General features: G+C 43.4%; 1 protein-coding gene across 5 annotated transcripts in view; it reads left to right on the top strand.

The window, feature by feature from the left end:
* Nucleotides 1–25461, top strand: part of LOC110297661 (ubiquitin carboxyl-terminal hydrolase 29) — a 319430-nt gene that overhangs the window by 197211 nt on the left and 96758 nt on the right. For 4 of the 5 annotated variants that reach the window (XM_085842367.1, XM_085842365.1, XM_085842363.1 and 1 more), the window contains exons 3-6: nt 416–480; nt 4843–5008; nt 5781–5864; nt 18716–18781. The gene's annotated coding sequence lies outside the window, so the exon portion shown is untranslated. Of the gene's footprint in view, nt 1–415; nt 481–4842; nt 5009–5780; nt 5870–18715; nt 18782–25461 lie in introns of all 5 variants that reach the window. The other variant, XM_085842366.1, reaches the window with a different exon arrangement.

Genomic DNA, 25461 nt, shown 5'->3' with positions numbered 1-25461 from the left:
AGTTCTATTTATTCCTGTTTCAAAAGACATCAGGCTCTTTTGTAGTTCCCCATATTTTTCTGGGTTTCTTTTCTTTTCTTTTTTTCTTTTCTCCTCCTCTTCTTCTTCTTCTTCTTCTTCTTCTTCTTCTTCTTCTTCTTCTTCTTCTTCTTCTTCTTCTTCTTCTTCTTCTTCTTCTTCCCTTTCTCCTCCTCCTACTACTACTATTCTGAAGACTTATCAGTTGTTGAGAGTGGGGTACTGAAGTCCCCCTAATGCTATTATACTAGGGTTTGTCTATGACTTTGCATAGCATTTGTTTGATAAAATTGGGTACACCTTTATGTGGGATACATGCATTTAGAATGTTAATGGCCTCCTGATGAATTGTTCCCTTAATCAGTCTGAAGTGACCCTCTTTATCTTTTCTCTCTAGTTTTGACATTGGACTCCTGTTTTAGTGAAACTCAAGAGTCCCTAGCCACCTGGAAGAACTAACAGGTAATTAATAAAACAAAAGGCCCAACCACTGCTTAATGACCCACAGAATGCTATTTCCATGGTCAGCATCTGACAAGGGCAATGGCAGGTGTAGGCTGTCTGGATCTGTGCATTCAGAAACCAATTGCCAGTGACTCTGGGATGCTGCAATTGTTCAGTAAAATGCAAAGATCTGAAAAAAAACGGGTGCTTTCCAATACAACTTTTGGTAACTGGGGGCAGCTCTCCATCCGTCTCAGGATAGGAAGCAGATGGTGCACGAAAAAGAACCAAGAAACATCTGTTCCATTTCCCCAGTCATGAAAACAGTTCAAACTGTGTTTTTATCTACAACTTATGGGCTGCACCACAGATTACTTTTGTAAAAGCACCGGCCCATTGTGTCTCGAAAATATCATGGTAACGAGTAGATGGTGGCAGCTAGAGAACAGATCCAGTGGCAAATAAGCTTAATGTCTTCAGGGGGAGTTGATGTAATGCTGAGTAGGATGAACCCAGGTTGGAGAATCAAGAGGACAGAGCTAAGGAGAAGGCTCAGTGGGTAAAGGGCTTGCTGTACAAGGTGTGAGGACCTCAGTGAAGATCCCTCGTACCCATGTAAAGCCGGAAGTAGTTTTATGAATTTATAAATCCCAACGCTCCTAGAGCAAGTGAGATGGAGGTGGAGACTGGGAAGTTCGAGGAAGTTCACAGGTACCCTGGCATAGGTAGCAGTAAACAAAAGACCTCGTCCCAAAAAAGGTAGACGTCTGGCAAGGACCAGCACCCAAGGTTGTCTGTCCTCTGATGAACACATATGAACACACACAGAGTATTTTATTTATTTTTAACCTATAGATGTGCATATTTGCCTATATGTTTGTGCCCTGTATATGTGCATTGCCTGAGGGAACCAGAAGAGGGCATGAGACACCGCCCCCCCCCCTCCCGGAACTGGAGTCACAGAGAGTTGTAAGCTGCCCTGTTAGTGCTGGGTATTGAACCTAGGTGTTCTGGAAGGGTAGTCAATGCTCTTAACTATTGAGCCACTTTGCCAGCCCCACAAAGATTTTGATATTGAAGAAATCAGAGCCGGGCGTGGTGGCGCACGCCTTTAATCCCAGCACTCGGGAGGCAGAGGCAGGCGGATTTCTGAGTTCCAGGCCAGCCTGGTCTACAAAGTGAGTTCCAGGACAGCCAGGGCTACACAGAGAAACCCTGTCTCGAAAAACCAAAAAAATCAGAATATGGTGGGCATGGTAGTGCACACCTTTAAGCCCAGCACTCAGGAGTTGGAGGCAAATGGATATCTGTGAGCTCAAGGGCAGCCTGGTCTATGTGCAGTGTTTATGGGCAGCCAGAGCTGCATAGTGAGACTCTGTCTCAAAAAAAAAAAAAAAAAATCTTCATGAGTCAGGAGGTGGGAGCACACACCTATAATCCCAGCACTAGGGAGGCAGACAGATTATTTGATTATTTGAGCCTGGTCTACAAAGCAAGTTCCAGGACAGCCAGGGTTACATAGAGGAACCTTGTCTCAGAAAGAAAGAAAATCTACATGATAGATACATACATAGAAAGAAAGATAGATAGATAGATAGATAGATAGATAGATAGATGGATGGATGGATGGATGGATGGATGGATGGATAGATAGATAGATAGATAGATAGATAGATAGATAGATAGATAGATAGATACATAGATATCATGAAGACAAATACTGAGCCGGGCGTGGTGGCGCACGCCTTTAATCCCAGCACTCGGGAGGCAGAGGCAGGCGGATTTCTGAGTTCGAGGCCAGCCTGGTCTACAGAGTGAGTTCCAGGACAGCCAGGGCTACACAGAGAAACCCTGTCTCGAAAAACCAAAAAAAAAAAAAAAAAAAAGACAAATACTGTGAAGCAGGGAATAGGTAAATGGAACTTATTAACCTGGGCAAACTTCCTCATTCCTTGTAGTTGTATGTGATAAAATTATGAAATTAAATCAGTTGTATTAGATTTTTTTAAAATATGAAATGCTTTGACATTTGGAACATTTCTCTTTTTTCCTCATAATTTATTAGTATTTTTAAAATTCACGTTACTAGTCCTACTGTGACTAGAAGTCCCAGGGTGGGGTGGTACCCAAGGGAAGGCTTCCCCTTCTCAGGGTGGGGAGAAGGGAAGGAAGTGGAGGAGGAGGGATTTTGTGAAGGTGAGACTGAGAGGAGGTGGGTGCTTCTGGTTGGGATGTAATGTGAATAAAAGATTCTTTTTCTCTCAAAGTGAGAAAAATGCCTAACAGAAATGACTTATCCACACTGGGTACACCAGCAAGGGCTTCCCCAGTGACCCACTTGTACCAACTAGGCTTCTCCCCGGAAGGTTCCCCAGCCTCCCAAAGCACCATCACTAGCTTGGGGCACACACACTTGAAAGGGACTCCTTACATTCAAACTCTGTGGTGCTAGAGAGAGAGAGATGAGAACCTTCCTGTGCAGTGGAGAATCAAATGAGCTTTTCACAGAGGGCACATATCAGGTATTTACATTTGCATTTGTAACAATAGCAAAATTACAGCTATGAAAAGCAACGAAAATAGCTTTATGGTTGAGGGTCACCATACCATGAGGAACTGTGTTAAAGGGCTGCAGCATCAGGAAGGTTGAGAGCTACTGACTCAGCTGTTTCTCTTCTTCACCATATCTTGTAATGGCAAATGATTAGAGAAAAACCCCAATATCCTTCAAAGGGAATTGGCAAAACAACTTCTAATTATATAGAGACACATATATAGAGATAGATAAATGCACATACATATGTGCATACATATATTAGGTTTTGAGGATTGTTTGGAATTCTTTTAAGATTTTATTTATTTATCTATTTATTTCACATATGTGTGTGTGTGCCTATGTCATTTAAAGCACACATGCACACAAATTCTGGAAATCGAACATAGATCCTCTGCAAGAGCAGTAAGTGCTCTTAACTATTGAGCCATCTCTCCAGCCTCTGAAAAGATTTACATATTTATTTATGTACATGTGTACATTCAGTGCCTATCTAATTCCTATATTAAAACTTATTTGGCATTGGAGATATAGCCCATTTAGTAGAATACTTGCCTAGCTTACATAAAGACCTGGGTTCTATTCCCAGCACAGAAAAAACAGGTTACAGTGGCATTCAGCCCCAAGCCTAGAACTCCAGACTTGACAGAAGTTCAAAGTCATCCTTGGCTACTTTGGCCTGAAGAAAGCCTAGAATACACCAGACCCTGTTTCAAAATAAACAAACAAATAAATAAAGCCTAGCACAGTGTCTCATGCCTTTAGTCTCAGCACTCAAGAGGCAGAGACACACAGATCTCAGTCAATCAATCAATCAATCATCAATCAGTCAATCATCAATCAATCAGAAAAAAAGAGGCCAGAGAAATGGCTCAGCCATTAAGAGCACTGGCTACTCTTCCAGAGGACTTGAGTTTGGTTCCAAACTCCCATATGGGTTACTGCCTCCAACTGCCTGCAGGGGAAACTGAAGCTCTCTTCTGGCCTCTGCAGTCACACACACACACATACTCAGACATACACACACACACACACATACTCAGACACACTATATACATACAGACACATACATTTTTTTAAAAAAAATTTTGTTTGTGTTTTGAGACAGAGCTTCTCTGTGTAGCCCTGGCTGTCCTGAGACTTACTCTGTAATCCAAGCTGGCCTTGAATTCAGAGGTCTGCCTGCCTCTGCCTCCTAGAGTGCTGGGATTAAAGGCGTGCACCACTGCCCAGCTTTAAAAAATCATTTTAGAAAGCAAACCTAAATTTAATATTTACAGCATTATAATCTATGCAGTCCATGTTCACATATAAAGTACTCCAACAATTTATGGTTGTCAATTTTTTTTTTCCTGTGTCACATCGGGTTATACATTGATATACTCTGTCACTGTTTCATTTCTTGTGTTTCTTTAACCTGTAATGATTTCTGGCTTACGGGTTCCCAATACTGACATTTACATTAAAAAAACAGAGGAGAGCAGCCGGAACATGACTTTACAGATAAGTTCTTTTCTTCTGCCTTTACTAAAGTCTGAGAACTGACTGCAGGCCACCAGGCTTTCCCTGCAAGTGACTTTACATGCCGAGGCATCTCAAAGAGCCAGACAGACATTGACATAATTTTTTGGGGGAAGGGGTTGTTTGTTTGTCCCACTCTGCAGACCTGGCTGGCCTTGAATTCATCAGCCCCCCAGGCTTGATGCTGGCATTGTTGAGGAATACAGAGTGGGCTGTAGAATGTCTGTCAACCTAGATCTGTCTGACGATTCCCGACTCTCAAAGAGTTTCATCTTGGTGCATGTGTGTCTTTGTCTCTTTCTCAGTTCATCCTTTTGTAAATTTGTGCCGTGCCAAGAAGTGGTGACTCACACCTTTAATTCCAGCCTTTGGGAGGCAGAGGCGGACAGATCTCTGAATTCAAGGCCAGCTTGGTCTACAGAGTGAGTTCCAGGACCGCCAGAGCTCTACGGGAAAAACCTCATCTCAAAGGTAAGCAAGTAAGCAAGTAAGTAAATAAATAAACAATAAGCTTATGGCATATTTTTTTTGACCCAACATTGGAGCTATTGGCCTTGATACTGTCTAACTTGTCCCCTGGCTTGATGAAGTTACTATTTTCCCTCATTGTCAATTACCTGTGTAAATATTGTTTCTCTTTCTACTTTTGCACAACAAAGATTTATTTACATATTTTTCTCCAGTGTTTGGCTTCACACCCATGAGGGTAGGGGTGGGACATATTGTAATCAAGGGGCTATTAAAAGGGTAGAGGCCTCTGAAGGAAAGACTCAAGAGCATTGGTAGCCTGAGCTCAATCTGACCTTGAATAAAGATGGAAGGAGAGAGCTTACTCCGTAAAATTATCCTAATTGGTCCTCCAGAGGACCAAAGGGTGATTCTCAAGACCTATAGTGGGGACTCACAGTTGCCTGTAACTCCAACACCAGGGGATTTAATGTCCTCTTCTGCCTTCCTTGGTCACCTGCTCACTTGTGTACAGCCACCTATCTACTCCCCCCACCCCCATAAATGTTTAAATAAAGTTTGAAAGGGAAGGGTAGGGTAGAGGGTAAATCTGGAGGAGTTACATTGGGGAATGAGTATGACCAAAATAATTTGTATGCATGCATGGCATTCTCATTTTACTTTTAAAAAATCTTACACTTGTAAATATGAGTAGACAGGCATATGCCATAGGCCACACGTGGAGGCCAGAGGACAACGTGCAGGAGTCAATTTTTTATTTTCTTCTATTATGCAGGTCCTGGAGGTGGAACTTACATCGTCAAACTTGGCTGAAGGCTCCTTTATCCTCTGAGCCAGCTCACTGGCCCCACAAATACAGGTTCAGTAAGCACCGATTACCGTTTCCTTAGTTCTTGCACGCGAGATGACACATGATGGCTTTCTGGCCCCACGTCCCTGGATGCATCTCTGTTAGAATTCTTCTCTAAGTCTCTGTCTTCTCTTATCCCACCTTAATTGCTTCCATGCTGATTTTGTGGGTTTTAACTTAATTAAGGGCTTGTTTATAATTTGCTACTTTCAGAATCTGTCTTCTCCAGAACAGCTCACATTCTGATTCTGGATCTTTGCAAGCTTCTTGACACTTGAAAAAAAAAAAAAAAGAAAATCCCTTTCTGCTTTCCAGACACAACGAGACATTCTAGTCTCCTGTTTCCCTGCCCTGACTTGCAATTGACTAATTATCCACGATCTGAGCCCTGGGTGTGCCTTTTTTTATTTTCCATGTTTTGGGGAATACCGAAGACTGTAGGATTTTTATAGAAAGAATGAGACGATTTGTTACTTTTTACGCTTTTAAGAAATGATTCCATTTTGTTTCGTTTTGTGTGCATTTCTGTGTATGGAGGGGTTCCGCATGAGTGTCCTGGCCTCATGTGGAGGGCTGAGGACAGCCTGTGGGAGTTCATTCTATCATTCCACAGTGTGGATCCCAGGGGCTGAACTGAAGTCATCCGTCTCAGCTGCTAGCGTCTTTACCTGTTGACCTACTACTTCCCTGCGGGAGCCTTTACTGTTGAGTTTCAGGGCAAGCGTCTTTACCTGTTGACTCACTTCCTTGCAAGCCACTTTACTGTTGACCCATTTCACTGGGACCACAATTTTAACTTGTTTTTGAGGCTGTCTCAGGTAGCCCAGACTGCCCTTGAGTCTAGAATTTAGTTAAGGAAGATTTTAATCTCCCAAACTTCCTGCTTCCTTCACTGGGACACGTTTACATTTTTAAGAGACCACTCAGGTCTCCCATATGGAAAAACTTAGGTGCTAAGAAAAGTTTCCAAAGATACAACTTTTCCAAATCCCCCCTCCCCCCGCCCCCCCGCCCCTTTTCCCTTTCCAACTTGGGTGAATTTAAAGGACATCTTACAGCTAGGTAAAATAAGCCAGATACAGTGACATGATGACACTTACTGGCAGGATCTAAAAACATGGACTCATTGGAGCAGACAAATGGTAGTTACCACAGCCTGGGTTTGGGGATGATGGGGGTTAAGGAAATTGATCAAAACCTCAAATCTGCCGGGCATGGTGGCACACACCATTAATCCCAGCACTTGGGAGGCAGAGGCAGGCACATTTCTGAGTTCAAGGCCAGCCTGGTCTACAAAGTGAGTTCCAGGACAGCCAGGGCTATACAGAGAAACCCTGTCCTGAAAAACCAAAAAAAAAAAAAAAAAAAAGAAGAGACAGAGAGAGAAAATGGGGACTGGAGAGATGGCTCATTAGTTACGAGCACTGACTGCCCTTCCAGAGGACTCGGGTTCAATTCTAAGCACCCACATGGTAGCTCACAGTTGAGATGGGTCAGTGGTTAAGAACACTGACTGCCCTTCTAAGAGGATCTAGGGTTCAGTTCCCAGCACCTACATGACAGCTCACAATTGTCCCTAACTCTAAGATCTGACATCCTCACACAGAAATACATGTAGGCAAAACACCATAAAATTAAAATCCATAAATTATTTTTAAAACTACATGATAACAATAAATAAATCCTAAAATATTTTTAAAGGTACTATGCCCACCAGAGGGATATATGGCAAAGTTACAGTGGAGCAGCAGGAACGGGAGAAAAACATGGTCGTTGTTAGAGAATTACACTGTGCAAATAGAGAGCCTGGGCTTGTGGAGAGAAGGCAGCCAGAGTGTTTACCATTTCCCTGGCAGCCAAAAGAAAGCTCAACTCTCAAATCAGCAACGGAATTTTCCACTGAGCTAAAGGCCAGGCTTCATTCCGGGAGTTATATACCTCCCTGTGTAATTAAGGACGGAAAAGGTCTCGTTTAGACATAAAACAATGTGGACAGTCTTCTGAGACTGTCTGTTTAAAGTCATATCTGTCTAAAGAGACATCTGGTTTGCAAATTTCCCCTTGATTGTATCCTTCATTTTCATCCAAATTTTGAGAGCTGACAACATTGAATTTTATAATTTGCAGGCTTTATTGCTTCAGGGTGGGAGGGTTGGGAGGTTGAGACAGGGTGAGGGTCTCACTTGGAGCCAAGGTTGGCCTGGAATGATGTGGCCTAGGTTGGCTTTGAACTCTCAAGATCCTCTTACCTCAGCCCTGTAAGGCTGGATGGAGTATCTAGGTGTGAGCCACCAAGCCTGGCAATTTAATTCTTAAGAAGTGTTTATCAGTGTCTGGTACAAAAATCAGGATAGTTTATAGAGTTTACTTCTTTGATAGAGTTTTAACTAAAAAAGAAGCATTTTATATTATAATTCTGAGTTGTTTTTTTTTTTAAATCATCATCACCATTACTAGGTTTAGGAGTTGGAGATGTTTTTGTTGTTGTCCTTGTCTTAAAACAAAAGTATCACTATGGAGATGCAGCTAGCCTCAAACTCTTGAGATCTGCCTCCCTCTGCCTGCTGAGCGCAGTGAGCACCACCACGGCTATTTGGGATTTTTGAAAAGACGTGGCTCTACAAAGTCCACGCTTGCTTACAACATCAAATCCAGAATGAAATCTGGCAAAACCAAAACAAACAAGAGCCGGGTGGTGGTGGCGCACACCTTTAATCCCAGCACTTGGGAGGCAGAGACAGGCAGATTTCTGAGTTTGAGGCCGTCCTGGTCTACAGAGTGAGTTCCAGGACAGCCAGGGCTATACAGAAACAAAACAACAAAAAACCTTCTCCAGATCAGTTCACACAAATTGTAACTCTTTGTTTTGTCTGTCTGTTTGTTTGTTTTTTCCTGATGTACTCCCACAGTTAGCTATTTTGTGGCTTCTTTCTTCTTCCAACAACCTGCATCTTCATGGGAGTCGCAGCCCGGGTGTCTTTGGCACAGACTTCTTTAGTGTTTGGCACCAGTATACACACCTGATCTCTGCTTTGCAGTTTGCTCGCCATTCGAACATAAAGTCTTAGAAGATGGGGTTTGATATCCACAGTATTTGGCAAGATTGCCCACATTGGAGAAACTCAATGAACTTTTTATTTTTTTATTTTTATTTTTTTATTCTTAGGTTTGGTTTCCCAAGTACTGGGAGTTGAGCATAGAACCTGTGCTTAGAGGAAAGTGCTGCAGCCACAAGCTGCATTCTAGATTCATTTTCATTTTTGAGGTAAGGTCTCATATAGCTTATTTTTTTTGTTGTTGTTGTTTGGCTGGGTTTTTGTTTTGTTTTGATACAAGGTCTTACCACCTAGTCCTAGCTAGCCTTGAATCCGATTCCATTACATAAATCAGGCTGACCTTGAACTCAAAGAGACCTACCTGCCTCTGCTTTCTCATTTCTAGGCATAAATGGGCATGCCGCCACACCTAGCTACGGGGATAAGCTGGTTTGGAATTCCACAAGTAGCTAAAGATGGCCTCAAATTCCTCCTTCCAACTCTTAAGTGAAGTTGAACTATAAGAATGATATATATTTACAATACACAACATGGATGCTCTGATATATGTGTCAATCAAACTATTGACAAACCATCCCCTCTCCATGGTGGGAACATTTAAGATCTGTCCTAGTGACTTCCAAGTAACATTACCATTAAATTGAATTGTTATACTGTCTGAAGGAACATGCAAAAGAAGAAATGGGAGCCCAGAAGCCAAAAAACCTCCACCCAATGACACACGGCCAGTGAGAGATGAAGCCAGAGTATAAACTCAAATCCTCACACCCTTGCTCTCCAGCTCTGCTGCTGTGCTGGCCTCCTGACACTTGATAGGTCGATGCAGTCTGCTCCCGGGCTGCCTCCTTCTCGAAGCTCATCTATCCTTTTCCCTGTAGGGTAAATGGTTTGAAATATTTTAGAGCAACTGCGGCAACATCTTAAGAGGCCCGATTTCCCTAGTCATGCTCAAACTGTTTTCATCAATATCCTATGTGCGCCACCTGCTGGCCGATGACTGCAGTTACTGATGAACGTCCTTAAGGCTCTAGAATGTTCCAAAAATTTGATGAACGCAGAAGTCCCAGCACTGAGGACCGGTCTGTGTAGCAGGTTCTAGGGAAGCCTATGTTACATGAGAACCTCTCTAAAAAGTCAAATAAGCTGGGAATGTGGCTCATTTGATAGATTGCGTGCCTAAAAAGTGCAAAGCCCTGGGTTCAATTCCCAACAAGGCCTAATCCAATCCTGGGGAAGGAAGGAAGAAAAGAAAGAAAGAAAAGAAAGGAAGGAAGGAAGGAAGGAAGGAAGGAAGGAAGGAAGGAAGGAAGGAAGGAAGGAAGAGGGGGAAGAAAGAGGGAGGAGGGAGGGAGGGGAAAGGGTGGGGAGAAGAGAGACAGAGACAGAGAGATCCAAGGTCAGCTACAGTGAGTTTGAGGGCAGCCTAGCCCAGACTAAATGAGACCCAGTCTCAAAACAACATCAAAGAAGTTCCCTGGGTACAGTATACACCCACACCTTTTTTTAAAAAATTCCTTTCCTTCCCAGGCTTAAACATAAACAATGCTTTGTTTTATATTTTCAATACAGGGTTTCTCTGTGTAGCCCTGGCTGTCCTGGAATTCACTCTGTAGACCAAGTTGGCCTTGAACTCAGAGATTCGCCTATCTCTACCTCCCAAGTACTGGGTTTTAAGGCCACTACTGCAGAGCTATTAGACATAAACAATGTCAACCAGTCCTCCAAAGGTCCCAATGACAAACCAAGATAACATATCACTGAAGTTTATTGGGCTTGCTTGCTTGCAGAGCATAGGTGAGGGTTGTCCATAGGGACGTGGATGCAGAGATGAAGGTCCTATGTGTTCCAGCCCCTCCCTTAGGTCACATATACTCTGGAGAGAGTCCTGTGACGCTTCCCACCCCTCCATGAGAAGAAGAAAAACTGTCAAGGGGGCCCCTTTTGCATGGTGGTGGCTGCTGAACTCCCCATGATGGCAGTGGCTTGGCTCAGAGGCTAGACACACACAGTGCTCTCCCGGAGTCACCCCTCTGTGTACTTCTGTCTTCTGATCTCTTGGGTCACCAGCATGCTGGATGTGGGCCTAATCCTACTTCTGACAACACAGGATTTGGCAGCTGGGGGAGTGCAGACAGTTTGAAGGGGCTCTGGCCAGTGTGGTGAGTGCAGCTCTGGCAAGCCTTGCCCTTCTCCTCCATTCCCTCTGCCTTGCTAAAACCCCTTAGACTACATTCCTAAAGCTAGCCTCCAAGGTCTATTCCCTTATTTGGCCACTTGCTCCTCCCTAGTCTGACTACCAAGGTCCAGCTATCAAAGTATTAAAGTCCAGCAGTCAAAAGCCCCCTTTGGCTCACCTAATAAACATGTCCAATTAAAATTAAACACCTCATCCTAACACAGGGCTTCCCCTTTACCTTTAAAAACTGTCACTCTCCTGGGTGCCGCGTCTGTTTCCTTCAGAGGCAGTCCTTTGTCCCATTCCCCTTTGGGACAAATAGCCCTATAACCTCTCCCTTCTTCCTCATCCTCTGTCTCCTGTCTCTCTCTTCTTTCCCTGCTCCTTTGAGCTTAGAACTTGGTCTTGGTGGTCCCGAGACGATGCTTCTCCTCTCAGTAGCTGTCCATCTTTCAACGGTCTGGTTACTCAGTGTCTCTTGGGAGATGTCTTAATCTGCCCCGAAACTCAGCCTGAGACATCTCCCCTAGCACCTGCTGACTTGGCCCAGCTCCCTCCTCAGCCCCAGAAGTAGCACCAGATTCTCATTTTAAATACATTCCAGGGTCTACAGACAGACGTGCTGAGAGGAGGATTTGAGGAGAAATACCCTTTGCTAATGTCGACCACTCACCATGGGAGAGACTGGGATAGGGATCCAACAGTGACCTGTAGACGTGAGTTTCTTCATTTGGAGGGCTGTGGCCGTCTGGTATGGCGGCACATGCCTTTAATCTCAACCCTCAGGACCAGGTGGATTTCTGTACATTTGAGGCCATCTTGATCTAAGTAATAGCGACTTCCAGGGCTACACATGAGACCCCCCCACACACACACACACACCTGGCCTCAGGTACCAGGCACACATACATATATGCAAGCAAATACTCATACACATAAAATTAAAAATAAAAGAATTAAGTTTTGTTTTGTTTTTAAAAATCAACTAATCAAGGCTCATAGGGGCTACAGAGACTGACATGGCAGCCAAGCAACCTCTATGGGTCTGCACTGGGCCCTCTACATATATGTTATGGTTGTGTAGCTTGGTGTTCTTGCGGAACGCTTAAAGATGGGAGTCAGGGGTGACTCGGACTTTTTTGCCTGCTCTTGGGACTCTTTTCCTCCCACGGGGTTGCGTAGTCCAGCTTCATTCAGCCCTGATAGGGTTTGTGCCTAGTTTAATTGCAACTTGGTATGCCATGTTCCCTCAGTTTTGCTTTTGTTTTTTGTTTTTGAAGGTAAATGGGAAGAGTGGATCTGGGAGGAGAAACTGTGGCCAGGATATAATGTCTGAGAGAAGAATAAAAGAAAAAAAAAAGAAAGGAAATTAAAAAAAAAAAAAAAAGAAGAAGAAGAGGTATCCAAGCTTAGAGGGAGGAGGGCTAAGGAGGTTAATCCAGGGACTAAATAGAGTCTAAAGCAGTAGTCAGGAAGATTATCGTATTGTCCCACCCTTCCTTGAGGCTGCTACAGATTTGGAGTTTAGCAGATTAGAGGTGGGTAGGAAGGATATAAGGCAGTGGCTGCCTCTGGGATACTGGAAGTTCTGTTGCCTGTAAAGCAGTGAACTGTCAATGGATGTTTGTACGTTTCTCCTTTCCCGCTTCCCCAGAACCTCCCCCCACCCACCCCATCCCTCTTAGCAGAGACAGTTCAGTAACTTACTGGCTGGGCGTGGTGACATACACCTTTGATCCCAGCACTCCTGAGACAGAAGCAAGAGGATCTGTGAGTTCCAGGCCAGCCTGGTCTACATAGTGAGTTCCACGATAGCTAAGACTACATTGAGAAACCTTGTTTCAGAGAGAGAGAGATATTAAAACAGCACTTACTGCCCTTGTGGAGGACCCAGGCTCAACTCCAAGTACCCACGGAGTTCTAGGGGATTCTATGCCCTCCTCTAGCCTCCCTTCAAGGAAAGACACTGCACCAAAGTGATTCATAGAACAAGCAGGCACAGCAACTATACACATAAAATAAAAATAAATCTTTAAAACCATAAAAGGGGATTTCTGAGACAATAGATTTAATCAGATAAGCCTGTCAAACTACGTTCCATTTTAAGTCAGAAAGACTGGAAGAAAAAAAATACAAGAATCAGAATACAGCTTGAACAACCCAAGTATACTTACCTTCAACTTTTACAATTCTGCAATGTATCTACACACATTACACGTGGAAATTCAATTAAGAGAAGTAAGAAAGGCCACTACATAGTGAGTGGAGCTAAGCCCACGCAGACATGTGCTTTTTCTGAGTCACTGATGTCTCCAAATACCTGCATTCCTTGAAGGCTGGGTCTTAACTAAGCCTGTGAATTTCTGTAGCAATTGCTACTTGCTGCCACCAGATGGCGGTAGACACCGAACCAAAAAAAGGCGCCCCCCCCCCAAAGCATAACGCGCGCGCGCGTGTGTGTGTGTGTACACGTATGTACATACATGTGATGTATGTTTCTCTTTTATGGCTTGTTTCATTTTGAGGCAGGGTCTTAAGTGACACAGGCTATCCCTGAATTTACTGCGTCTTAGTCTGAGGTGATCTTGAAGTCCCGGTCCTCCACTTGCAAAGTAATAGGCATGCTTCATGGTGTCCAGTTTTATGCGCTGCTAGGTAGTGAGTGCAGGGCTCCCTGCAAGTTAAGCAACTGGGATATATCCCCAGATCTATCATTTTGCTTACTGGCTGTCAAGTCAAAAACTGAATCTAGAGCTGGACAATGGCAGAGGAAGGCAGATCTCTGAGTTCCAGGCAAGCCTGGTCTACACAGGGAGTTCCAGGATAGTCAGGGCTACACAGAGAAACCCTGTTTTGAAAAACCAAACCAAATAAAACAACAACAACAACAACAAAGAATCTAGGAGGCAAGAGAGATATGTCAGTGGTTAAGAGCAACATGTTGCTCATATGGATGGTTCCAGGTTCAGTTCTCAGGATCCACGTAGCAGCTCACAGCTCACAACCATCCATACTTCCAGTCCCAGCGGTTTAAATACCCTCTTCCCATGGTGCACATACCTCCATGCAGGCAAAACACTCATACACATAAAATAAATCAATCTAAGAAAATTCAATGAATATATTGTAGTGTGCATGTGTGGATCTGTAGATACTTGTTAGAATTGCCACATTAAGCCGGGCGTGGTGGCACACACCTTTAATCCCAACACTTGGGAGGCAGAGGCAGGTGGATTTCTGAGTTCAAGGCTAACCTCGTCTACAAAGTGAGTTCCAGGACAGCCAGGGCTATATATACAGAGAAACCCTGTCTCGAAAAACCAAAAACCAAAAAAAAAAAAAAAAGAATTGCTAAATTAAGCTGTTTTCATAGGCATCGCCCCATATACCTATTTGTGTGTGAAAAGACTTAAAATATGGTTTCTTAGAGGCTTTCTCATGCACTTTTATCTTTTACTTTTACCTGAATATCAATCTCTGCTGCCGTTTTGTTTTGGTGGTTGCTGCTGCTGCTATTGTTTGAGACAGGGTCTGACTATCGTGTTGGCTTAGCTGACTTGGACTGCTGTGTACACTACACTGGCCTTAACCTCCCTCACAGAGATCATCTTGCCTCTGCCTCCCGAGTGCTGGGACTACAGGCTGTGTGGCCTGGTTGTTTCTGTGGTGCTGGGAATGCCTCCCAGACCGCGTGCACGCTGAGCAGGTGCTCTACCCACGAGTTACGTTTTTACCCACATTTCTTGACTTTGTATAAAAGAACGTTTTAGATGGGCAAACACTGAGTAAGGATGTTTCAGTCAGGGATGGAAAGCTTTCAGCTTTTATTATCTTATGTGATGGTGACCAGCATGGTGCTTGGCATTCAGCAGAGGGTTAATCGCCCATTATTGGTGAATCTGGTATAAACAAACTATGCTGCCAAATATTCATCACAGAGGATCATGTATAACATACAGTACGTGTTTTAAGATTTATTTTTACAGCTGGGTGGTAGTGGCACACTCCTTTAATCCCAGCACTTGGGAGGCAGAGGCAGGTGGATTTCTGAGTTCAAAGCCAACCTGGTTTACAGAGTTCCAGGACAGCCAGGGCTACACAGAGAAACCCTGTCTCGAAAAACCAAAACAAAAACCAAAAAAAAGCAAACAAACAAACAAAAGATTTATTTATTTATTATTTTTCACTTACTTGCTCCCATCAGAGCATGTCACATGTGTGTGGGTTTCATGAGAAGGCCATCAGATCCTCTGGAAGAGCAGCTCTTAGCTACTGAGACATGTCTCCAGCCCTGTTGCGTGATGCTCACCAATGATAGTAAACATTAGGTTACTGGTTTATGTATTTGCTATACTATGGGTTTTTTTTTCCGTGTGTGTATGTGTGTGTGTTCCTGCAACTGTGTACATGTGGAGGTCAGATGACAACTTGAAGGTTAAGTCCTGACACAGTATAGACACCAGGTACACGTATGCATCCTAGGGATTGAACTCAGGGTGTCCGACTTGTCAGCAAGAACACCGACACACTGAGCCATGTCATTGGCTTCAGCAGGTCTATGGGCTTATTCTACAGTATAAGCAAGGATGTAAAGGGACCATTGTCTGAGTTATTCTCTATTGCTGAGGTCAAACACCATGATAGAAGCAACTTGCAGAAGGAAGGATCTGTTTTCCTAATACCCTTACAGTCCCTCTAGGGATAGGAATCAGTGATGGTGGAGCAGATGTAGCAGGTAGCAGATGACTGGAATAGCAGCTGAGAGCTCACAGTTCGAAGTTTAAACAGTAAGCATAAAGAGCCCACTGGAACTAGCACATGACTTTTGAAACCTCAAAGCCCACCCCCAATGGTACATTCACTCCCACAAGGCCTTGCCTCCCCAAACAGGGCTACCTACTAGAACCCGAGCACTGAAATTCAGGGTAGTAATGGGAAACATCCCACTCAACACACCACAACTCTCAGAATAATCTGGAACATCTATGACAAACGAAGGCTCAGGGAACATTTTGGAAGAAGGGGCAGAAAGTTTGAGAGAGCCTAGGATCAGATCAGGGAGTTTGCGTGAGGTTGTGTCTACTAATGTCAGACCCATCTGATCTCACCAAATATGAGATGAAGAACCCCGATAGACATGCCTCAGGGGGCAGGGGTTCCCATCTGCTGCTGGAGGAAGCCTCTCTGATGATGGCTGAGTAAGGCACCGATCTATAAGTATAGCAGAATGTCATTAGGAGTCATTTTATCACCACATTTCCCCCTTGTTTTTAGAACAGTAATATTTGGTTTTACCCTAGTCCCTGGGTTATCTCAGTCTCTGGTTCTTAGTCACCCAAGCAGTATTGGAGGTATAGGTTCCATCTCATGCAGTGGACCTTAAGTCAAATCAGTTATTGGTTGGTCGCTCCCACAAACCTTGTGCCGTCATTGTCCTGGCATATTTTTCAGGCAAGATGGGGTTTAGGTCAAAGGTTTTGTGGCTGGGTTGGGGTCTATGTTTCCCTTTTGATAGTGTTCAGTGTACCTTCCTGGGTCAAAGCTACTGGGTGGAAGGCTCTATGTAGGCACCAGCTCAACCTCTCCGCAAGGGTGAGTTGTGTATGTATTGTCTTCAGTAATGGGGAGCTGCTGCCAGTTTGTAGAGAGCAACCTACAGAGTCTTGGCAACAGCCTGGTTGTTTAGGGACTCCCATGGACAACAACTCAATTAGACGCAATACTCAAGTTGTGTTGAGTGGTAAGAGATGGTCATTTGGGGCTCTGTCTCCCCATATTCCTCCAAACAACTCCTTCTCCCTTCTTCTTCCCCCTTAATCCATCCATCCCCTGCCTCATTCATATCTATCTATTTCCCTTTTCTAATAAGGTCTATCTATTTTGGCTCTACAGATTGTGGCTTGGTTATCATTGACTTCACAGCTAATATTTATATATAAGCAAATACATACCATCTTTGTCTTTTTGGGTCTGGGTTACCTCATAGAGGATGATGTTTCTAGTTCCATCCATTTGCCTGCAAATTTCATAATGTCCTTGTTTTTGACAGCTGAGTAGTAATCAGTTGTGTAAATGAACCACATCTTCCTCATGCATTCTTCAGTTGGGTGACATCTAGGTTGTTTATATTTTCTGGCTATTACAAACAAAACTGCTGTGAACACAGTGGAGCACATGTCCTTGTGGGATGGTGGAGCATCTTTTGGGTATATGCTCAGGAGCGGTAGAACTGGATCTTAACGTAGATCAATACCTATTTTCCTGAGGAACCAACACACTGACTTCCACAGTGGCTGTACAAGTTTGAACTGCCACCAGCAGTGAAGGAGTATTTCCCTGGCTCCATGCCCTTACCAACATGAGTTGTCCCTATGTTACTAATCCTGGACATTTTGACAGGTGTAAGATGGAATCTCAAAGCTGGTTTTTTGTTTTGGTTTTTTTTTTACATTTTATTATTATTATTATTATTATTATTATTATTATTATTATTATTATTTTGCATTTCCCTTATGGCTAAGGATGTTGAACATTTCTTTAAGTGTTTCTCAACCATTTGAGAGTCCTCTCTTGAAAATTCTTTGTTGGGCTGGAGAGATGGCTTAGCAGTTAAGAGCACTGACTACTTTTCCAGAGGTCCTGAGTTCAATTCTCAGCAATCACATGGTAGCTCACAACCATCTGAAATGGGATCTGATGCCCTCTTCTGGTGTGTGTCTGAAGACAGCTAAGTGTACTCATATGAATAAAAATGAATAAGTCTTTAAAAAAAAGATGATGAAAAATCTCTGTTTAGAACAGTACCCCATTTTTAAAATTGGGTTGGCTTTTTTTGATACCTGTGTTTTTTCCTTATTAACTTTGGATATTAGCATTCTATTGGATTCATACTTGGTGAAAGTCTTTCTCCACTCTGTAGACTGCCTCTTTTCTCTCTTACCTGTCAAGCTTGCCTCTTCCTCCTGAGTGATGGGATTAAAGGCATAGGTCACCACACCCAACTTGGATTTATTTTCAGTATATGTGACTATGTGAGCATCAGAAGGAATCCGATTCCTAAGGCAATTGTGAAACCCCCTAACCCCATGAACTAGGTGTTGGGCCCCAACATTGGGATCTTCTGAGGTGTCCTCTGGAAGAGCAATAAATGCTCTTAAACACGGAGCCATCTCTCCAGCCTCTTTTTTGTTTTGGTTTGCTTTTTGGGTTTTGGAGACAGGATCTCTCTGTGTAGTCCTGACTGTCCTGGAACTCCCTCTCTGTCTCTGTCCCTCTGTCTAACTTCTTTCTTTTTTTCTTTCTTTCTTTCTTTCTTTCTTTCTTTCTTTCTTTCTTTCTTTCTTTCTTTCTTTCTTTCTTTCTGTGTCTGTCTGTCTGTCTGTCTGTCTGTCTCTCCGTCTCTCTCTCTCTCCCCTTCTCCTCCCTCGGCCTTGAACTCATAGAAATCTGCCTATTTCTGCTTCTCAAGTGCTAAGAAAAAGGGGTTCACCTCCATCACCACCCAGGTCCGCCCACCTCGCCCCATTTTTCTCTCCTCCCCTTTCCTAGGAGAGGATGACATCAAGAAGTGGGTGTGGCTTTTCTTAGGACCGGTTAACTTAAACTACATTTTGTGCTTGACCCTTTAGTTAAGAGCCTGCAGCAGGACCGTGAGCCGCCTTCTACAGCCGTGATATTCCTAAATAGAAACCTGGGTGAGTAAAGCGCCTTCTTTCAGGTTGTGTTACTCAGTGTATATACAGGATATCAGAAGGCCCAATGAGAGCAGGTTCTTGGTGGACGCTGTGCAATGGTAGGTTGCCCAAGCTTTGAATCCCAGCACGTGGAGGGGGGGGTGGGGGAGGGGGTGTTGGAGGAGGAGGCAAAGTCAGGAGGCCAGTCTGGACTGCACAGTGAGTTTCAGAACAGCCAGGGAAGTTACAAAAATCGTGTCTCAAAATACAAACGGGAGGTGGGCGTGGTGGCACATGCCTTTAATTCCAGCACTCGGGAGGCAGAGGCAGGCAGATTTCTGAGTTCGAGGCCAGCCTGGTCAACAAAGTGAGTTCCAGGACAGCCAGGGCTATACAGAGAAACCCTGTATAAAAAGAAAAAAAAAAAAACCACAAAAAAAACAACAACAAAAAACAAACAAACAAACAAAAAAAACAGAACCAAAACAGAAACCCAAAACCAAAACAACAACATCAACAACAAAAAACCCGGGCTGGTGAGATGGCTCAGCAGGTAAGAGCACTGACTGCTCTTCCGAAGGTCCTGAGTTCAAATCCCAGCAACCACAGGGTTGGAGTGTCTGAAGACAGCTACAATGTACTTATTTATATTAACCTCAGCACCCTCAAAGGTGGTGGGTCAAGAAGATCAGGAGTTTGGGGTTATCCTCAGCTACATAGTGAATCTAAGGCTATGCTGGGCTATATGAAATCCTGTCTGAAAAAAACGTGGGTTTTTTGTTTGTTCTGTTTCTAGTGTATATTTGTAGAAAGTAATGGGGTTCGGTATAACATTCATAGAGGCTTATAATGAGCTGGATCATTTTTGCTCCATTTATCTTTTTATTGTTTTGAGACTCATATGTATGTATAGGGCATAGTTCAATCAAATCCAACCTGGTTTCCCTCACCTCCAGTTCCTTCCCTATCCTTCCCACTACTTTTCTCTCTCAACTTCATGTGCTCCTAAAAAAACAAACCTGGGAGCCAGGCAGTGGTGGCGCACGCCTTTAATCCCAACAGGTGGATTTCTGAGTTTAAGGCCAGCCTGGTCTACAGAGTGAGTTTAAGGACAGCCAGGGCTACACAGAGAAACCCTGTCTCATTAAACAACAACAACAACAACAAAAACCAACCAACCAACCAACCAAACAAAAAACCCCACGAACCTGGGGCTGGAGAGATTGCTCAGTGGTTAAGAGCACTTACTACTCTTCCAGAGGTCCTGAGTTCAAATCCCAGCAACCACATGGTGGCTCACAAACATCTGTAATTCAATTCGACTCCTTCTGGTGTGTCGAAAGACAGAAAGTGTACTCATACATAAAATAAATTAATCTTTAAAAACAAGCAAACAAACTTTTATCTGTATCTGCTATCCCAATAAGGTCTTCCTTCTCCCTTAGGGGTCTTCCTTCTACTTCAAAGCCCCTTTTTAAAAAATGTAAATTCTGTCCATGAAAAAGAATATGAAATCCTTGTCATTTGGAATCTGGCTGGGTTTGCTTAAAATGATTTCCATTCCAAATTTTCCTGCTAATGTAATTTTGTTCTTCTTTTTGGCTGGATAAAACTGTCGTGTTCACAGACATTTATGTTCATTTATCTCTTCACCTGTTTTAGCTTTCTGTTCACCTGTAGGTGGGCATCTGGGCTCATCCCACAACTTGGTTTTGTATATAGTTCTGTGAAAACCATAGGTGTTCAGGCCCTATGTTGTTCCCTGGCATTGATTCCTTCAGATAAGCACCCAGGAGGTATATAGTAGGGTCACACGGTAGTTCTGTTTTTAAGTTTTCCTTTTAATTAATTAATTAATTAATTAATTTATTTATTTATTATATGTAAGTACACTGTAGCCGTCTTCAGACACTCCAGAAGAGGGAGTCAGATCTTGTTACAGATGGTTGTGAGCCACCATGTGGTTGCTGGGATTTGAACTCCGGACCTTCGGAAGAGCAGTCGGGTGCTCTTACCCACTGAGCCATCTCACCAGCCCCTTAAGTTTTCTTTTTAATATGCATTACATTTTATCTAGTTAATATTATTTTCAGTTTCACCTTATTTTATCTATTTACCTATTGGGTTTTGTTGTTGTTTACATTTTGTATATATGTGTGTGTTTGGTTTGATTTTAGTTTTTGTTTTTTGAGATACGGTTTCTCTGTGTAGCCCTGGCTGTCCTGGAACTCACTCTGTAGACCAGGCTGGCCTCACTCAGAGATCCTCCAGCTTTTGTTTTTGGAGTGCTGGGATTAAAGGGTTCGAGACTATGTATGACCAGCTACCTCTGTGCTTCTGACTGCTATTTTCTTTTTTCCTTTTCTTTTTTTTTTTTTTTTTTTTTTTTGGTTTTTTTGGGTCAGGGTTTCTCTGTGTGCCCTGACTGTCCTGGAACTCACTTTGTAGACCAGGCTGGCCTCCAACTCAGAAATCTGCCTGCCTCTACCTCCCAAGTGCTGGGATTAAAGGTGTGCACCACCACGCCCGGCTGACTGCTATTTTCTTGATGACTGTAGATGTTAAGCACTTATTGTGTATTTTAATAGTAACTTGTGTTTCTTTTTTTAACTGTTGAATGCATTTGTGCTCTCAGTGACTGGATACTCTATTCTGTTTTGGGTGTTGTTGGTTGGTTGGTCTTTATATAAGCTGGATGTTTTTATTGCTCCTGTCAAGAATGGCTGCCAATCACCTCCATTCCATCTGTCTCTTCCCTCTGATTGTTGTTCTTGCTGCTGTTTAGAAGCTTTTGAATTTGAAACAATTTGATTTAGGCAGTTCTTACAGTTATGTCCTGAGTCGTTTGAATTGTATTCTGAAGGTTTTGGAGGCATGATCGGGGACCTGTGCGTGCATTCCAACCTCAAACTCCTGAATGTGTAGCAGAGGATAACCTTAATTTAAAATTCTGTTCCTCCTGCCTCTACTTCTTAAGAGCTGAAATTACAGGTGTGTACCACTAAGCCCCATTTATGAGTGGCTGGGGATCAAACCAAGGGCTTTGTGCATGGTAAAGAAGCACTCTGCTGACTGAACGCAAAGCTCCTGAGGTGTTTGTTTTTGAAATTGGGTTTCACTGTGTAGCCCTGGAACTTGTTTATAAATATCTGTGCTCATCTGTCTCTACAGTACCAACATTAAGGACATGCGTCACCATGCTAAACCTAAGAATCTTCCCTCCCTTTCTTTTTTCTTTTTGTTTGAGACAAGGCAGGGCTTCTCTGAGTAACAGCCTTGGCAGTCAAGGAATTTGATTTGTAGATCAGGCTAGCACTCAGCCTTGAATTCACAGAGCTCCTCCTGTTTCTTGCCACCTGAGTGCTGGAATTAAAAGCACACACCACCACACCTGGCTTGAGGGACTGATTTTCTTTTTTTTTCTTTTTAAGACTGGTTTTCTATGTCGCTATGGGTGTCCTGTGACTCACTCTCAGGTCCACCCCTCCCCACCCAACCTGTGACCACCTGTAAAGAAAGAAAAGAAACAACAACAAAAAACAAAGACAAGTCCAATTTGTGTTGCCCTTATAGTCACTGGAGCATGGTCAAACTTCAATGGGCAGCCCTTAAAGAAAACTGAGTCCTTCCCCACCCCCACCCCTGCCAGAACGACTCAGGATCCCAGTTACAGTCTTTAAGAGTTGTTTATGGGCTTCTTGTCTAGACTGTCTCTTTGGGGTGGGGGATAGGCTGCCACAGAATCCTTTTCTGTTTCTCAGTTTCAACTGTGAGCCTGTTGTAGTCAATACCACTGCAAAAACAAAAGGTTTTTTTTTTTCTTTCTTTCTTTCTTTTTTTTTTTTTAAATCTAGCCCTGGCTGTCCTTGCATTCACAATGGAGACCAGGCTGGCCTCGAACTCAACAGATTCCACCTGCCTCTCTCATCCACCTAGCTTTGAATTTTTGCGCTTTCTGCCTCAGCAGTCATGTTTTGCCTGCATGTATATATGAGGGTGTTGGATCCTCTGGAACAGGTGTTACAGAAAGTTGTGGGCTTCCATATGCCAGATGGGAACTGAACCCCAGATCCTCTGAAAAAGCAGCCAGTGCTCTCAACCACGGAGCCATCTCTCCAGCCCAGAAAAAAGTAACTGTTAACAGGAGCTGCCAATTAAGTCTCAGACTGCCTTGAGTCTCAGTGTCTGACATGGACTTTGGATGTATTACATTTATTTAGTGTGTGTGTGTGTGTGTGTGTGTGTCTAAAACACATGGGTGTTGCAGTAAGAGGACAACTTTCAGGGGTTGGTTCTTTCTCTGTATCACAGGAGTCCCAGGTTCTCAGGCTTGGTGGCAAGTGTCTTCACCTGCTGAGCTATCTTGCTAGCTGGGACTTTTTGACAGGGTTGGTATTGGTTTTTTTTTTTTTTTTAAAGATTTATTTATTTATTATATGTAAGTACACTGTAGCTGTCTTCAGACACTCCAGAAGAGGGCGCCAGATCTTGTTACGGATGGTTGTGAGCCACCAAGTAGTTGCTGGGATTTGAACTCTGGACCGTCAGAAGAGCAGTCGGGTGCTCTTACTCACTGAGCCATCTCGCCAGCCCCAGGGTTGGTATTGTTAAAAGCTACAAGGACTTTTGAAATTAGATTGAATGCATTTTGTGTGGTTAGGTGTCTGGACACACGGTGGGGGGGGGGGGGGACAAAGGGAAGGACAGTTATGGCTTCAAGGTGATGCATTGGGTGTCAAGTTGACAGGAGGTGGGGTTGGGATGATTAATAATTCAAACCCTAGGGTCAACTGGGAGCCAAGTCTGACACTGCTGAGGAACTACCTAGATAAATTAGCCTTTGGTAAGCCCAGGATGACCTACCACAGGTACCGCACCCTCCTATGAACAGTGTTCTGAACTGAAGAGAAAGGAGATGTATTTACTACCCATTTTTCTCTCTCTTAGAGTCCTACTTACAATGTGTTATTTGGGGTTCTAAATGCCCCCTGAGCTTGGATGGGAGTATCTGTCCTTAGGTTTGAGAGTCAGTCTGCACTTCATAACAAAAGGAGGAAAAAGAAAGCTGAAGTTAATAAGACACTAAAGGCGTTGGAATTCTAATAGTTGCCTGAAATCCCAGCCCTAAGAAAGCAGAGATAGGAGGGTTGCCTCCGGTTCAAGGTCAGTCAGTTGGTCTGGTGAGTTCTGGGCTAGCCAGGGATACATACCAAGACTCTGCCTAGATAACACAAAGAAAGGTAAGTAAGATAGGACTGAGAGAAAAAGGCTCATGCCTTTAATTCTAGCCCTCAGGCAGGCAGGTCTGAGTTTGAGACCAGCCTCAAAGTAGAGTGAGTTTTAGGACAGTGAGAGATGCACAGATAAACCCTGTCTTGAAAATCAAAAGCATCGATATATATAGATGTGTGTATATACATGTATATAATATATATAATATGTATTGTACATATTTATGTATATATTATGTATATTACATATAATGTATATATTTGTATTATAACACACACACATACACACACACACACACACACACAAGAAAAACCCTGTTTTAAGAAACAAACAAGCAAAAAAGAGCTGGTCGAGGTGGCACACGCCTTTAATCCCAGCACTTGGGAGGCAGAGGCAGGCGGATTTCTGAGTTCGAGGCCAGCCTGGTCTACAGAGTGAGTTCCAGGACAGCCAGGGATACACAGAGAAACCCTGTCTCAAAACAAACAAACAAACAAAAAAACAAAACAAAACAAAACAAAAAAAAACCCAAAAAGGAACATTTAAACATCTTTTGAGATTTCCAAGGGCATGGAATGGTTTTGGCCTTTTATGTGTCAGAAGGGAAGATGTTAGGCTGAGTCTTCTAAGAAGTATACTGCCTTTGAGTCCCAATGATTCTGTATTTGATTGTGTCCACTGTGAGGTTTGTTTGTTTGTTTTTGTCTTTGTTTTTGTTTTGAGGTTTCATTGTATATAGCTCTCTTTATGTTCTTACAGGGGACTCAGCTCTGCCACAGGCCCCTTTAATCCCACCACACTTGGTGCAGAGACAGGCAGATCTCTGAGTTTGAGGCCAGCCTGCTTGGTCTACATAATTCTATGCTGGGCAGGAGGATAAAAGAATTCTTGGGAAAGCCCCGTTTCTTGGTAACTGCTGTCTCATCACTCTGATAGACAAAATGAAGGAACTCAAGTGTCTCTTCAGAATATCTCAGCCGGGCAGGGGTGCAATATTTTACCAGGGCCTGGATGTGGCACATGCCTTTTTTTTTTTTTTTTTAATCCCAGCCCTTGGGAGGTAGAGGCAAGAGGATCTCTGAGTTGGAGGTCAGCCTGTTCTACTGAGCAAGTTCCAAGATGGCCAGAGTTACGCAGGAAAATCCTGTTTCAAAAACCAGAAGACATAAAACATAAACAACAAAAACGAATAATTCCATTCCTGCCAGGAGAGTTGTGCTATCATAAGTCTGAGTCCATGTCACCTCCTGCCACCCTTATCCACAGCAGTTTTAGAGGTGGTCTCCTCCTTCCTGTGGAGGGGTGGTGCTTTGGGCATTCATTGGAGATAACTGCTATACCTTCTCTATTCAAAGGTCTGATTGATTGCAATCCTCAAGCCAAAGCAGAGATATTCTGGTCCCTTCTGAGGCCTTTCATTTGTATGCTATGCTAATCTTGAGGGTCTGTTTTTGCAACCCAGGTGTGGC

Source organism: Mus caroli, unplaced genomic scaffold (genome assembly GCF_978045245.1).
Source record: "Mus caroli unplaced genomic scaffold, Mus_caroli_1 scaffold_8, whole genome shotgun sequence".
In the NCBI taxonomy this organism is placed as follows: Eukaryota; Metazoa; Chordata; class Mammalia; order Rodentia; family Muridae; genus Mus; species Mus caroli.
Note: the sequence above shows the minus strand (reverse complement) of the source record. Positions and strands in the feature narration are given on the sequence as shown.